This window comes from Anas platyrhynchos, chromosome 12 (genome assembly GCF_047663525.1).
Source record: "Anas platyrhynchos isolate ZD024472 breed Pekin duck chromosome 12, IASCAAS_PekinDuck_T2T, whole genome shotgun sequence".
NCBI classification, from domain to species: domain Eukaryota; kingdom Metazoa; phylum Chordata; class Aves; order Anseriformes; family Anatidae; genus Anas; species Anas platyrhynchos.
In genome coordinates this window covers 14088191-14103714 of record NC_092598.1, presented here as the reverse complement: position 1 = coordinate 14103714, position 15524 = coordinate 14088191, and the positions used below count along the sequence as shown (strand labels likewise).

Below are 15524 nucleotides of genomic sequence, written 5' to 3'. Positions count from 1 at the left end.
GCTCTGAAAGAGACATCTTGCCTGGAATATTGAAAAGACTTGAAAGACTTTCTTTAGCCTTCTCCAATTCAACAGAGAATTTCTTCTGGCAATGAAAAATCATTATTAGAAATCAATAATTGAAATAACACTTCGTGCTTCGAAATAACAAATTTGGTGCATGAAAAGAATTACTTAATAAAGTGAACTGGACCTTCATCAATGACTGGAGTGGAGGGAAAGCTTCAAATGTGTTTATAGTCAAGGTGCCAAATATATCTATGTTACTTTAACTACAAAGAAAGGCTTCAACTGTAGCTAGATAAATAATCACTTCAGAAAGACAGGGATTTCAATTAGTGCCTTATATAAAAGTCACACACTTTATAAAACACAGTTAATCATTTACAAAATACATTCAACACGTAAAATACATTAATATATATGAATCATGTAAAAATATAATTATAAATTTAATTATAAGGACCTTTTAATTGTTGCCATTGTTTATAATCACAAAATTAATTATAATGACCTTTTAGTTGTTGCCATTGTTTATGTTTCCTTATGTGAACCTGGTAATCTTTTTGTTATATTAAGTTGGTAATCTAATATAAGGACTTCATGTTTACAAAGAAATTTTGGGTTCTGAAACTCACAAAACCACGACACTTGATTATTGTGTGACAGATAGACATTAATATGACTCAATTTTTCACACTAAGTTTTTCCACTGAAGAGCAAAAAAACAAGGGTCATGGACAGCAGGGCTTCGGGTTCAAGGACAGCCTTTACATTTTGTTCTGCACTGCTTGAGGATGTGTTGATCCCCACATATCGCTAAAAGAATAAGGATCTTGTCCTTCAGTGGACAAATTCAACTGATTTGTTTATTTACTAGTTACTTTGCAATATACAAAATGTCATTATTTGCTTACAAAAAAAAAAAAAAACAAAAAACAGTTATGAAAGTAGAGAGCTTGTGGGGCAGTATCTGTAATGCTGCAGTTTGGAATCCAACACTCTGAAGATAAATATCACAGATTTTGATGTCAACACTGCAGACTGTAAATGGAAAAATATTCCAAAAAACAACATCAAACAAAACACCCAGCAACTGCAGCATGAACAACTGCAGCATCCCCAAAGAGCAGCAAGTGGGACAGCAGGGGTGTGAACCACTGCAGTTATTCAAAGTGAAGTGTCCCTGCTTGTGAATCCGAGTTCAGACATCCTATTCAAGGATGTCCAAGGACAGACAGTAGCAGGTACACAAGCCTAGAGATGTCAGGAGCCAGCCTAAGCTTGGACCAACTCATTAATCCACCTCCTGAGGCAAAACTAAAAACAGAACTAAGTTATTTTCTTTTCATTTTATGCCCAAATGCACTAGTTCACATGTAAAAACTAGTGATTGTGACAGTGAAAAGGGTGCCTACTTAAGGCATTTAAGGTACCTACTTAATAATTTCTCTGGTGACCTGAAACTTTAAACTCTCAAAGTTCTAAACATTCTGCTCAGTCTGTTTAGGATCCTTAATTTTTTTTTTTTTTCAGTTGATTCTTTCAATTTTCATCAGAAACAGATACAAAGGGAAGAGCCAGCTTCACTGTCAGCCTGGCTAAAAAAGACTATTGAAGCAAGCTCTTCCCAGCAGCAATTACTCAGCGCAACAGACATGTTTTTACCTACTACTGAAGATCTACCAACCCTGCCCCAAGGGGAGAATAGCTACCCCACCTGTCAGCATGCAAGTATGTTTGGTATGTTTGGTCACATTCAATGGAAAACCTGTGAACCCACTTACAAGAAGATGAAGGTTTCTCATTACATTGAGAGGCATGTGTTTTCAAGAGATCAAAACAGTTGGCTAAAGAGATGCTTTAATACTGGGAAACAAAATGTGCAAGGTTTTACACTTCTATAAAAGATACTAGGAACACCCAAGAAAACTTCTGTGAGCTCTGGTGTAATCTCAGTGCAGCCTCAGGCTGTTAACTCTCCCTCATCCAAAACGCAAAATTGTTTTTGGGTGACACAAGCTTCATTATTTTTATATCACTTCATAATGCTCTGAGATAATTTCTCATAAATCCAGAATCATTAAACCATTTGAAGGTATTATTTGTGGTACATTAAAGAATATTTCTTTTGTCATTATTGCTGTGTGCTTCAAATTTCCTGATATCCCAGGCTGGTAAGGCTGGGACACTCTAGCAAGGCAGGAAGTGCTAAAAAAGTCTGCTGTACCAGGTCTGTGAAACCAAAGTCTTAAATATCTGGACTCATATAAAATTGTGCAAATGTAACCATGGAAGAAAACTGTTTCATTGCTTTTTCAACAAAGCTGTGTTACCAAGGTGTTGTATCTTTCTAGTTTTCTAGTTCAGGCAATGCAAGAGTTTATGCACCAGAGCTGTGTGTCCTGGCATACCAAACAAATAAGCTTGTGTCCTTTTATTTATTTATTTATTTATTTATTTATTTATTTTTTATTTTTTTTTAAATAAGTATTTTTGGGATTTATCCCCAGTAAAAGAGTATATCTGTTTCCATTCTTCTCCCTTTTTTCCCCAGTAAAGATGACTGGGTACAGCAGTGGGGTAAGACAATTCACACTGTGCCTGCATCCATTATAGTGTTTTTCGTACTTTAACATAGTAATCCTGCCTCCCAGATACTGCAAAGGTTTGTGAGTGTGTATTGATAACCATCACTATCAAAAGAATACAATGTAACTGAGTTTTATAATACATATTTTCCATCCTATCCTGGACACCTAAATAATACAGTTATTTTAAAAGATATAAAATTACAGCCTTGTAGGCTGAAACTGTCTACAGAGGAAATGAAACAATCTATAATAGTCTAGGCTAGATTTAACTTCCACATCACTGAAGCTCTATTTCTCTGCTGGTGCTGAAAATCAGGGGGATGGTTCAAACAGAGATATGTTTTTCAATGAGAGCACTTAGGGATAAGCAAAATCAATGAAAAATCAGAGAGACACAAAACAGATTGTAATCTACTTCCTATTTTAAGATGGACTGACAAATTTCCAATTACATCAACTTTTGCACTAGCAATGATTTGTTCTTAGGCCTCCTGCCTTTTAAACCAGTGACATGTTATTTGTGATGACACTTAAGCATTACTTAAATTTGTGAATGACCTAGCTATAATTCTGGTGGTCACAGAAAAGAAATAATCTGCAGAACTATACCTGAAAATGTGTACTGTCTATTTGCAATTACACCAAGAAAACAAACAGCATGTATCTGTAGGAAAATCAGGCAAGTAGTGTCCCATTCTGCTTCTTTTAGTATAATTACCAGACTGATGATCTTGATGTCAATTCTCCAGTTACATTTACGACTGACCACTCTAGAGGTTCTCTAGTGGCTTCCATAGAAACAATAACGCACATCTGTATTCTGAAAAAGAAAAAAAAAAAAAAAGTGAAAATGAAAACTTACTTTTCAAGTGCTTGAAGGAAGGGACTGTCTTGACATTTTGTGTTTTCTGTAGCTAAGTCTGTTTAAAGAGTTCCCTGCCCCTCTTCTGGGGTTTGGTACAATGGTTTGTATACTTATGGGGCTGCACGATGAAATGAATCAAGGAACTGATCTGAGAGAAAATGAATAACCCTGAGAGACAGGGTTATTTTTAACACTGATCCCTTCCTCAAACATAGTCCCACAGACAGTAGTACTCTCAACACCAAGGAGCATTCATGAGGATACAGGTGCAAAGTGAGCAAGTGCTGTAAAAGTGCCTTTGCCACTGAGAGAAAAAAAGTGCCTCCGTGCTCCAAATTCCTGATTTCCAAAACATTTCTATGGACTGACTGTGCACAATCAGCTCTTGCTTTGGAAATAAACAGAGTGCTACTAAAACTAATTAGAACTTGTGCAAAATAGTATATACATTAGTCATACAGGTTATGTTTTACATTGTGTCTTACCAAAATGATGTTAAAATCAGCCTTTTCTTTTTTTTTGTCCCCAACTCATCATTGTATTTATAGGCCTCAATCAGGTTTATCCTTCACAATGGTTTTCATCTGTTATCCCAATATTTCCAGCCAGATGCCACTTTTTGCTCCTTGTTTATTTACATCAAAACTGTCTTTGACATTATCCCTTAAACGTAGAAAACCCTGCCCAAATTAATTAGCATTCAGCTTAAAACTCACCTTGAAGACACGTTTTTACTTTGATGTTTACAGTAAACTGCCAATTAACAGTGGATAGGAAGATTGCAGACAGGGAATTTTGATACTGTAAACATTGTTTACTTCCAGCTTCAGGAAGTCTACTAGGTACGCAAATAACTAATCTTGTTGTTCTGTCTTCTTTCATATTTTTTCCATTAAGTCGCTTTGCTACAGCTATTAAAATATAATAAATGAAACCTCTGTGTACTGTATTAATAGCATCAGAAAGCTGACTATTGCTATATGTCTTCTGTTTGATACTGTGGTTGTATTGAGTGATATCAGTGTGTCAAGAGCAACGTTGCTTAATTTACATTTTTATGCATGGTAGCATTGTTTTTTTTTTTCAAGATCCATACTGATTTTTAATTAAATTTATTTAAATTTAGAAGCAAAATGTTTCTTTCTTTAAAGCTGTTACTGAGATATAATAAATTTTACTTTTATCTTGCCTTACTTTGGAGAAGGAGTTGAGGGACCAAAGCCAGCTCTCTTACTTCAATCCTTGCCCCATATCCCAAGGGAAAAATTCAGTTATCTGTAAAACAGGAAAAGGAATGCAATAGACTAAACTGGATCAGATCAACTTAGCTTCACCACAATAAACTAATCTAGTTCTCTATTACACTATTCAAGAATTAAAAAATAGATAAATCAATTACCAGTCCCTGAATCCCTGAAAGCAGAAATTCAGTTTATTCCTAACTTCTGACATATTTTGTGTGTGTACACATATACACGTGCACTGGAAAAGTGCTGCTCCTTATCTTGTAAATGCATGCTGTTTTTACTATAGATTCAGAGGAATCTATAGATCTGCAGAGTGTAGCATGTTCATGCATTAAAACTCTTCTAAACGTCAACAGATCAAAACAATTTATTTAATACTATCTTGGCAATGATTAACAATGGAAGCATTACCTATGTACACAGGCCTAGAAAACACTGGTACAAAAAAAAAGCTAACACTTTATGCTTTGTTATGTGAATACATAGCTCATTATGAGGTCCTCTGGAATTCTGGTCTTACTATGTCAGGGATATAAAGGGTATACATTTAAAAAGTCAATAGATATGAAAGCTTCCATAAAACAACAACAACAAAAGAACTTTTCCAAAAGCAGTTTTGTTATTGTCTACTCAGCAATATGGAGAGAGATTAAAACTTCATTATTACAGCAGTAGCTCACACAGTGTTAAAGGGTGATTCACAGTCAGTCACAAAGCCAATTCATTTTGTAGTTAGAAAGTCTTTTCCATCTGTGCATGATGTCATGCATTTATGAGGACAAGAGGCAAGAAAATAGACATACAAAATACTGAGCAGAATTAATCAGCTCTGTGTCATAGTGTAGCCTCTGTTTTCAAATACTGTGTGAATCTGCTTTCATTTACACATTCAAGTTCTGACAGAAGGAAAATTTATGGTATAGCTTTATAAGAGACAGGCTTAACAGTACTTATATTATTGCGCCACTGACTCAACAGTTCAAACTGATCCTTTTTATCCCTCTTCCAATATTTTATATTGTGAGCATCCTTCTTTTAGCACCAACATGATGAAGGTAGTGTAAAACAGTTGGTAGAATGGACTTGAATGACTCAAAGATGCAGCTACAGAAACAAAGGAGAGAGGAAATGAGAATGGATGCAGGAGAATCAAGGTAAAAAAAAAAATGTTATAACTGACAGGAGAGAGATATAAAAAGAACATGTGGATACAAATAACAAGTATAATGAGAGTACCAGCAGAGTAGCATGATGTATGTAAGAAAGATAATCTAAAAGGAAAAACAGCTGTTATAGAATCAGAAAGTCTTGACCCTATTTCCAAGTTCCTATTATGGTTCTAAGAAATCCTAAAGAGGATATGTGATCCACTAGGTTCTCTGTCAGTAAAATCAAAAAGAGTACTTATCTGATAGGAAACACATGAATATAAAAATCTATAAGTAACTTTCAGACCTATTAAGTTTCATGCAATGAAAATGAAATTTACACAATTGCTACCAAACGCATTTTCTCCTAAAGCCAGGCCACCATATATTTGCTGTGCTGTGCTCCTGCTTCTCTTCCCTTCTAGCACTGGAAGAGAGATGCTTCTCAGCACAGTCCTACCCTGAAATCCTCCAGACTACAGTTCCATCACTTTCCCACAACATCTGAACTGGAACACCTGTGCTACCTGACCTATGGCTTCAGGACATGCCGCTGTTTGTTGGAGAGGGTCTCCTGTTTATGGAAAAGAGCTGAGAAGTCTGATCTGTAAGATGCTACAGAGCTGGAGAAATTAAAATCCTTAGGTTGATGGAAGTAGCTTTTGAATCAGATATTTGACTAGACTGGTAACATCAGGAAAAAGTAAAATCCCTGACTCATCCTTTTTGACAGAGGTTAAACAAATACGAGAACAAGTTTGGCGTATTAGGAAGTATTATCTCTTACTTTTCCTAAGGCTTTTTTCCTATTTGCTAGTGATGTCTTGCTCTGTTACAACTTACTGCATTTTTATGGAAAAGTAAGACTGAAAGAGAAAAAAAAATCATTGAAAGAATAATACAAATTAAACATTATACAGAACATAAGCAAATGTAGAGACAACTATGCTATGAAATAGTAAACAATATTAACAGCAGAAAATTCAAATGGATGTAGCCAGAGCAACTGCAGAAGAATTCAAACACTAAGCAATTACATAGCCAGAAGTGGAGTAATAATGAGAACAAAAGATACAAATGATGGAGTAGGAAGAACTATAAACAAACTCACATCGTGAAAGAAAACATTAAAATGAGTACACAGTGAATGAGTTCAATATGAAAAAAGAAGAGAAGAGAAGAGAAGAGAAGAGAAGAGAAGAGAAGAGAAGAGAAGAGAAGAGAAGAGAAGAGAAGAGAAGAGAAGAGAAGAGAAGAGAAGAGAAGAGAAGAGAAGAGAAGAGAAGAGAAGAGAAGAGAAGAGAAGAGAAGAGAAGAGAAGAGAAGAGAAGAGAAGAGAAGAGAAGAGAAGAGAAGAGAAGAGAAGAGAAGAGAAGAGAAGAGAAGAGAAGAGAAGAGAAGAGAAGAGAAGAGAAGAGAAGAGAAGAGAAGAGAAGAGAAGAGAAGAGAAGAGAAGAGAAGAGCCCCATATCTGGAAATGTAGACAAGGAGTATTGAGAGGAGAAAATATCACCAGAAAGATGAAAGAGATGTCAAGTAGAAAAGATTAACAATGGAAAAAAAAAAAAAAGTCATTGGGGTCCAAAGAGTATTTTCCAGCTTGCTTTGGAGGTTGAATTTGGAACAGGGAAGATGAAGGTGGGGTATTTATATCACATAAAATTGAACCTCTCATTTAAGAAGATAATTTGGAATGCTTATTCCCCCCCCCCCCCCCCTTTTTTTTTTTAATAAATAGTTGATAGTGGAATACAATCCTTCTCTAAGCTGTTTCAGAAGGTACTTACTTCTTTCTACAAGGTAAACAGGGAGTCCAGAGGTTGACAAGTGGCTGAGCCACACTGACAGCTCTCAGAGGGAGGGCATTCAGTTCCTTTACCTCTTTCCAGCTTCTTTTACTTTTCTCCCACATTTTTCTGCATTGCATCTGGAGCTTATCTGGTTGTTCTCAAGGTCAGGCAACTAAACTCAGTAACATTGTAAAAACATACACTTTTGGGTAAAACAGTTTCTGCTGTTTTATTCTGCTGTTCTGCAGTCAAATGAGTTCCAGGGTGGCACATGGTAAGTAGTGGGATCACACACAAGAGCAGACAGAGTTATGGAAGGACAGGGAGGGAACAGAGAAGGCCTTTTTGTCAGTATTAAACTTTTAATTTAACCCAAAGCATCTCCTGAAGCCACAGTTTCATGACATAACCACCTCAGTTAAATACCCTAAGTTAGATGATGAGAACGGTGCCACTGCCAGCACTTAGGTACAGAGAAAAGGGACTATGAGGAGTCTTGCATGCTTTTCAAACAGGTAGCTTCAGATTCTCATGTCTTTTGTACCTATGTTAAGCAATTCATCCTGCAAAAGTTTGAGGAAAGTAACATTTGTAATGTCTCCAATTTCCAGCCTCTACTTTCCTATATGGCTCCATAGCACTGATGTTTTATGATAGTACCCAAAGTACTGCATGCTTTGAAGAGGAAGGCAGCAATAGATTTGCGTACTTGTGGTTTTTATTGCAAATCTCATTATGCCTGTTGGGTTTCATTTTTAGCCTTATAGACTTACGTTATGCAAATCAATCAGAATCTCAGTTTTCAAATTTTTGTTTCTCAGTGATGTTCACCTTTTTTTTTTTTATTATTACTTACAGAAATTTTCATTATGTATAAAATAATTCCCTGCTTTTTTGATAGTTCTCTATATACTTGGTATATACAAGTCAGGAAGGCTTTGTATAGTATTCAGACTAAATTTAGCCTAATTTAATTCTTAATTATTTCTTTCTACTATCCTGGCTGCTTGCACCTACTAAATTAAGTTTGAGCAAAAGGTGAAACAAGGCTTCTACTGCCTGTAGGTAGATGTACAAACAAGCCACTACAGGGTGAGCTAGGGTGTGAACACACAGCACATCACATGTTCTACAGAAACTGTCTGCAACCTGTTCTTTCTTTAGTTTATTACGTGCTATTACTACACAAAAGCTGACTTTATGACAGTTTGTTAGCCAATACAAACTTTACAACTTTTAAGTATCTTTAGATAATAAATGGATTTTTTTAACTTCACTTTGTAAATATATGAATATTTCATTTATTTTAATATTTTGTTAAAATTGCCAAATCCTCATCTCAAAAATTGAATCTTTTCTAGGAAAAGGAGTTATCTTCTACATTGCTTTTGACTGTCAACATATTCCTACTGGTATGGTAGTCAAAACCAGTCCTTGACAAAAGATCTCATTTCAAACACACATACACATAGCAATAGACTGCAGGTGATGGAACTAGCAGATATCAGAAAAAACCATCAGGCAAAGTAGATACATCCTAGGAATATTCTTCCAAAACAACAAAAACAAAAGAAAACAAAACTTGGAACTAGTTTTCTGTAAAAAAACATTTTTACGTTCTGGTTCCTCTGAAAACCTAAGCATTGAACACATACTTAGTTTTAAGCTTTGGAATGCTCATATGAAAGCCAATAAGAGTAAATAGTGCATGCAACATTATGCAGGAACAAACTCGTTGTACAATTAGGGATTTTCCTTGCTTTTGTAACATATATATAGTTGGTAGTCTCCATGTGTATTTTATACACTTACAGCTTTTCTAAGAAGAATTTATTTATCCAGTGAAAAAACATGGCTCTGCATATGCACCCTCTGTATATAGAGCCGTGTATGTGTACACATACAGATGCGTACATACAAACACAAACTTTATTGATTGTTACTGTTATTGATTGCTACTTACTGGTTCTTTGTGCTACTTATTGCATTCCTTGTGAGCAAAGGGTAAAATGACAATTCATTAGCTCATTAAAACTGCTAAATATTTATCATCTTCCCTGTATTCTAGTGAATATGCAAATAATGCAGGTTATAAAAGAAATAAGAGCCAGAGGCCATGAGATAGGTGTGTTACATAAAACTCAAAGCTGAGGGCTGTGTGTCATCTGCAGTATCCACCCAGTTCAATATACTGAGCAACAGGGTGAAAAATGGAGAGCTGTGAAGGCATGAATAATATGTCAGCTAAATTAGCTTCCCACCAATTTTTTTTTTTTCTAAATGGAGTGATTCATACTAGGAAAATCAACTTGGAGACAATGCTTACAATCCTGAAGAAAGCTGTCTGTGATAAATACCTGAGACTAAGGTAATACCTAAGATAAATACCTTGTAATCTAAGCTGAGAAGGAAATCCATTATAGACAGATGTATAAAGAGATGCAGCCTTCTTGTTCTCTGGCTTTTCTGAAGTGTAAATTGCCCCAAATTAAATTAATCTACAAAAAAATCTGACCTGTACTACAGAGATTACTAGGTCTAAACAGAAAATACGTACCTAACTTGAAATAGAATTTCAGAGGTTTGATATTAAAACAGCACATCACCTTACAGCACAACAGAAAAGATGATTTCAGAACATAACAGTCAGGGATGATAGAAAAAAGGTCATTGATATATTCTTAATTTTAAAAAACAAAGCTTGTATTATTACTGAATATCATTAGGCTTTAAAGTGCTTTTCTAATTTGTTACATGTCTGAGTCTACAGTACTTGGAAAAAAGAACAAAAACAATCCCTTTTGTTCCACAGGCTTCTAAGACATCTTCATTTAGCCTCTGGGTTCATTTCTAAAAGGAGGGATTGTTCATGATGGACATAAACATCTATTTATGTATAATCTTCTCTGTAAGTGCAAGAAGTAATAACCTAGGATTCCACCCTATGCTCTGAGACATAATGAAATCAAATGTCTAAAGAGTAGCTGTTCATTCTGAAGAGTTCTTTTTAGTTGTTGTTTGAGATTGCTTTGTGACTATGTATTCCTTGCTATTGTTAGAACTTTATTAGAAACTTTTGCAATCAAAACTTAAAATTTTTGCATTAATTAGTTTTAGATGTGGGAAACTTTGTCTGTAAGGGCAATTTTTTATGGACTTAATATATACTTTATATACTTAACTCTTTGTTCATCCTAACCATACCCTGAGAAAACTTTAATTTTTAATGTATCACTTTAATGTAACTTTCACCATTATTATTTTTCCCTTATTCTTGATCCAGGAAGCTGCATGCAGAACCTTATTACGTTTAATTTCATGTTAGCTTAAACAGTCTACCTTCTTGACATACCAACTCCATAAAAAAAACAGCAGTCTTATTAACAGTAAAAGTTTTGAAATATTTTGCCTACCTGTGCTGTTGATACTTTTCCTTGACCTATACTTAACACGTAGTAATATATTATTACACTTTTCTAACTCTTACCCTGCTACTTCTGTAACCTGAGGTACCTCCACTTACCTTCTATTTTCATATCTTTAAACTGGGAGTAATAATAGCGCAGACTAGTATCACAAATAGCACAGCTTCTGTCAGCTGTATGGACGACTTCTGCCTGCACTCAGGTCATCAAGGCAGCATCTCTTCTTACTTTTGGCTTGCTTTTGAGGCATGATGAAATTTCTGCAGAAACATCCTACATTAAATACGAAACAGAACTCTTTGTCCAGAGTCATCAGGAAATCATCTTTTAAAACTGGTCATAAAATTACAGCATCTTAAAACTCCTGCCACACCAGTTGTTCCTATGACCACCTGCAGCCCTGTTTCCATAGGCCAGTTATAAATTGAGAGGTATTTCTTTACTTTCACCGCCTTTTTTAGTATGACATCCCCCTATTTTCTTTTTGATAGAATGGATTGTCCTGAGTTCTAATTCTTACAGCTGTAAAGATGGAATTTTTCCATTTCCTGAGCCTCTTTTTATACAAGTTAAAATCCTTCTTCCTTAGAGGAAAAAATATTATGGTTGTAATGGATTATTTGGTATCACGTAAGCATTAATTACACATCCTGAGTTAGTGTTTAAACCACGTATTTTAGAGAGAGATAATTAACTGTTTGAAGCAGTTAAGGTACTATAGAAATGAGATAAATCTTTAGGTTTTCCTGTCATTAAATTCTTTATTAATTACTATTCCTTTAACAGATCTCTTTGAAGAACTGAGTAAATTATAATGTTAATCAAAATATGGGAAGTTGCTACTTAAGGGGCTAATCTTTTATCTTCTGATTCAGACAAATCAAATTGGTGTGTCACCCCCCCCCTCCTTTTTTTTTATGGCCCACTTTACAAAAAAATGCTAACTCAGGCATGTTTCAACACCACAGTTGGAGCCTATAGCCAGGGATCAGAGACACCACTGTACTTATCCTCAACCAACAATGATGGTGAGTGTGTGGAAAAGGGGAGAAGTTAAAAGAAAAAGTAGTGGTTTGGGCTAAAGCAGCAAAGGTGAAAAGCAAGCCTATTTTTACACTTAGCCTACAAGTATGGAAATTCACTTACCCAACTTAAACCATTGCATAAAATAGCAATTGAGGATAAACAAGTATTAATCAATGAATAATTTGAATTATTCTGTGTTTGTTCTTTGGTGTTTTAACTATTGCTGAGAATCAATTGGGTTTGCACTTACAGCCCTTAATGACCTTAATTAGCCCAACCTGAGAGCTCAAGCCCACAGGCCCAAGAGTCCATATAAACTCAGTCTTGGGCATTAATTTGTAGAGCTTGAGCTCTGTTGTTGGGTTGCTTGTTTCCAGGTTTGTTTGTGGTTGGCCATGTAACTTGTTGATCAGGGATCTGACCTGGGGCCTGACTACCTGGTTTTACCTTGGCCCTGACTAATTGCTACAATCCTGCTGTGTGATTGTTGGGCTGTATTTGACCCTGGTTACTCTTGGTAGACCCCACCCTGAACCTTATGTGCAAGCTGACTTTCCAGCTTGGCCCTCGAACTGACCCTGTTTATGTAACAGTGAACTACAGGAGCACTGAGTGAATCTGCAGAGATAGAAAATCTCAATTTCATGTTTTCCTTTGGCTTTCACAGTACAGGTGAACTAAGTTGCCTAATATAAAATGGTAATGGTAGCAATGCTATTTCTTTAGTGTAATGTACAATGCAAGTCTTGGGATGATCTAATAGTTAAGGAAAGACATTCCTCAGAATGCTAGAAGTTCTTTAGCAAAACCTGTTTCTTCTGATTCTGATCTTTGTAAGAGAAGGATTAGTCAATTAGTGCAATGCTATTCAATGTGACAAATGTAAGAGGATTAAGCTGAGCCTTGTTCATAGACTCTAAAAGCATTACATACAGAAACCAAGCATTACAACAAAGAAAAAAGGAATTTGGAACCAAATCTTTGTTTTCCACTTCATTCTTAGTGCTTCTCCTTTCTTCTGAAAGGTAAAAATGTTGTGGTTTTCTTATTGTGGGTATCTTCAAGAATGCAAAAACTATTCCTGCATTTATCACAATGAACTTAAGGCCTTATGAAACTTCTTGGGAGCATCTCAAAATAATATAAAACACTGAAAGTCAATACACTCACTTGGGATGAAATGTGAGCTACTCAAGTTCAAGTGTCAGCATCTAGCTCAACGTGCTTAATAATGGTTTTGTTGAAAATAAGTTGTTTTCAACATCGTTTTTTCAAAATAGCATTTTTTGAGGAAATTGTATTCTGTCAAAAACTCTCAGGCAACTTAACGTGTTCAATGCTTAAACAAATAAATGTGGGCTTGGGTTCCTAAAGGAGTAAGAGAAGAAAAAACTCAACCACTCAGAAATGAATGGGACTTGGATGCTTAATGTATTGTTGTGCTTTCTGTGAGCCTTTCTGCCTCAAAGATTTGAGTTGTAAAATATGGTTCATAACTGAAACAATGGGCAAAGTACCTAACTAGTTCTTTCAGTGACTTTATGAGTATTGAAATTAGTCCCAACTTTCAAAATGAGAGCCACATGGTGGCAGGAGAGAACAAGGGATGTAAGAAGATTACTGTGACAAATGTTTCCTTCAGTTTTAACTACGTAATACTTCTCAGTCCTACAGCACTGCTGAAGGTTCATGGCTATGTTTTAAAATCAAATGGACATAAACCTAATTCATTAGTTACGATGTTTTAAAGAAGTCCACAGCTTTTCTAATATTACTCACTGAACTCAATAGGGAATTCTACAGTGAATGTTAATATTGCAATAACAGCTTAAGTTAGGTAGTATAGTTAGGATATGAAACCTGCAAGATGTTGGTAGATAGATTGTATTGCATCCCCTTATAATATGAGGTGTCTATGACTAGAAGTGATTTTCTGATAGCTCTTTTCCTATTGCTACTCTTCTGGTGGCATACGTAGAATGCTACTGAGTGATACGACTGGCTAGAAATGGTAGTTCAAATTCATAATTCTCTGGAAGAAATATTTAGCCCTTCAATTTTTCATGTAATGTGTTACATTGTGAATATATCTGCTATTCAAATAAATAAAAATCTAGAACTTTCACTTTAATTTCTACTAAGAACAGTCCAAAATACTAATCCTCTGGTTTAAGACCATCTAGGCATGTTACTTCATGGACATCCATAATTACATTACATTAACGTTTCTAGATATCTCAATGAAGTTAACACAATTATCTAGTTAATTGCCAATGGTAACAGTGATGTATTTAGTTGTAAGCTCTCTTAGTACTTACATAACTGCAGCCCAAACTGGGATGTGACCAGTCACTTTTCCGATCAAGATGCAGTTCAGGCAGCTGACTTCTATTAAATTAAGAATATTGTAAATTTGGCAGTTCTCGAAGAGTATAATCTTACTAACTCTTACAGACTTGTGACTGTTTAATTTACACTGTAAGACCTTACAGTATCCTTTCCATTAATTCTATCACTTAAATCACTTAAACTTTGCATATTCCATAAAAATAGCTTTCCTTTAATCTGAATCTTTAATTTATTTTAACCTAAATCAATAGAGTTAAAAATATTGAATTCTTACTAAGAACCACCAGCATGACTTCTAAAATAACTGATTTAAGGCGAAAGAAGACATGAAGTAATCAAACAGGATATGGAGTCTATTATCTCTAAACCTATCAGTACAAGAATTTTTAGTACTTTTCTTAGCAATAGTGTTGTAAAGTTTCTGAGATCTCAGAGGCCATCATTGCAGCACTGGTCACACCCAAATCTTCATGCCAACAGGAGCAGCATAAGCTACTCATCCTCTCAAAAGACAGGGTTATGACTTCAAACTGTATTTTATTGGGATATTTTTCTTTAACCTATTAACAAACAGTGGAGCTCAAACATGAATTTTCTGATAATGCACAATTTTAGTGATTAATTGAACTGACAAACATTTATGAAAACCTGAAACTGCCTTACAATGCTTATTTCAATTACTTCTCTATTCTTGCTGTGCACTCTTGAACTTCTCCTGCACCTGGGAACTTCCTGCACCTGGGACGGGGAAACCCTGGCTGCACGTACAGACTGGGCGATGAGACGCTGGAGAGCAGCCTAGAAGAGAGGGATCTGGGGGTCGTGGTAGACAACAAGTTGAATATGAGCCAGCAGTGTGCCCTGGCAGCCAGGAGGGCCAACCGTGTCCTGGGGTGCATCAAGCACGGCATCGCTAGTAGGTCGAGGGAGGTGATTGTCCCGCTCTACTCTGCGCTGGTGCGGCCTCACCTCGAGTACTGTGTGCAGTTCTGGGCACCACAGTATAAAAAGGACATGAAACTGTTGGAGAGTGTCCAGAGGAGGGCTACGAAGATGGTGAAAGGCCTGGAGGGGAAGACG

General features: G+C 35.8%; 1 long non-coding RNA gene across 6 annotated transcripts in view; it reads right to left on the bottom strand.

The window, feature by feature from the left end:
- LOC106019018 (uncharacterized) overlaps positions 1-15524 on the bottom strand; it is a 142068-nt gene that overhangs the window by 12288 nt on the left and 114256 nt on the right. For all 6 annotated transcript variants that reach the window (XR_011812245.1, XR_011812246.1, XR_011812244.1 and 3 more), the window contains 4 exons: positions 14414-14483; positions 11168-11342; positions 4654-4734; positions 3313-3414 (listed from right to left, as the gene is read on the bottom strand). This is a non-coding gene — a long non-coding RNA (uncharacterized lncRNA). The remainder of the gene's footprint in view (positions 1-3312; positions 3415-4653; positions 4735-11167; positions 11343-14413; positions 14484-15524) is intronic.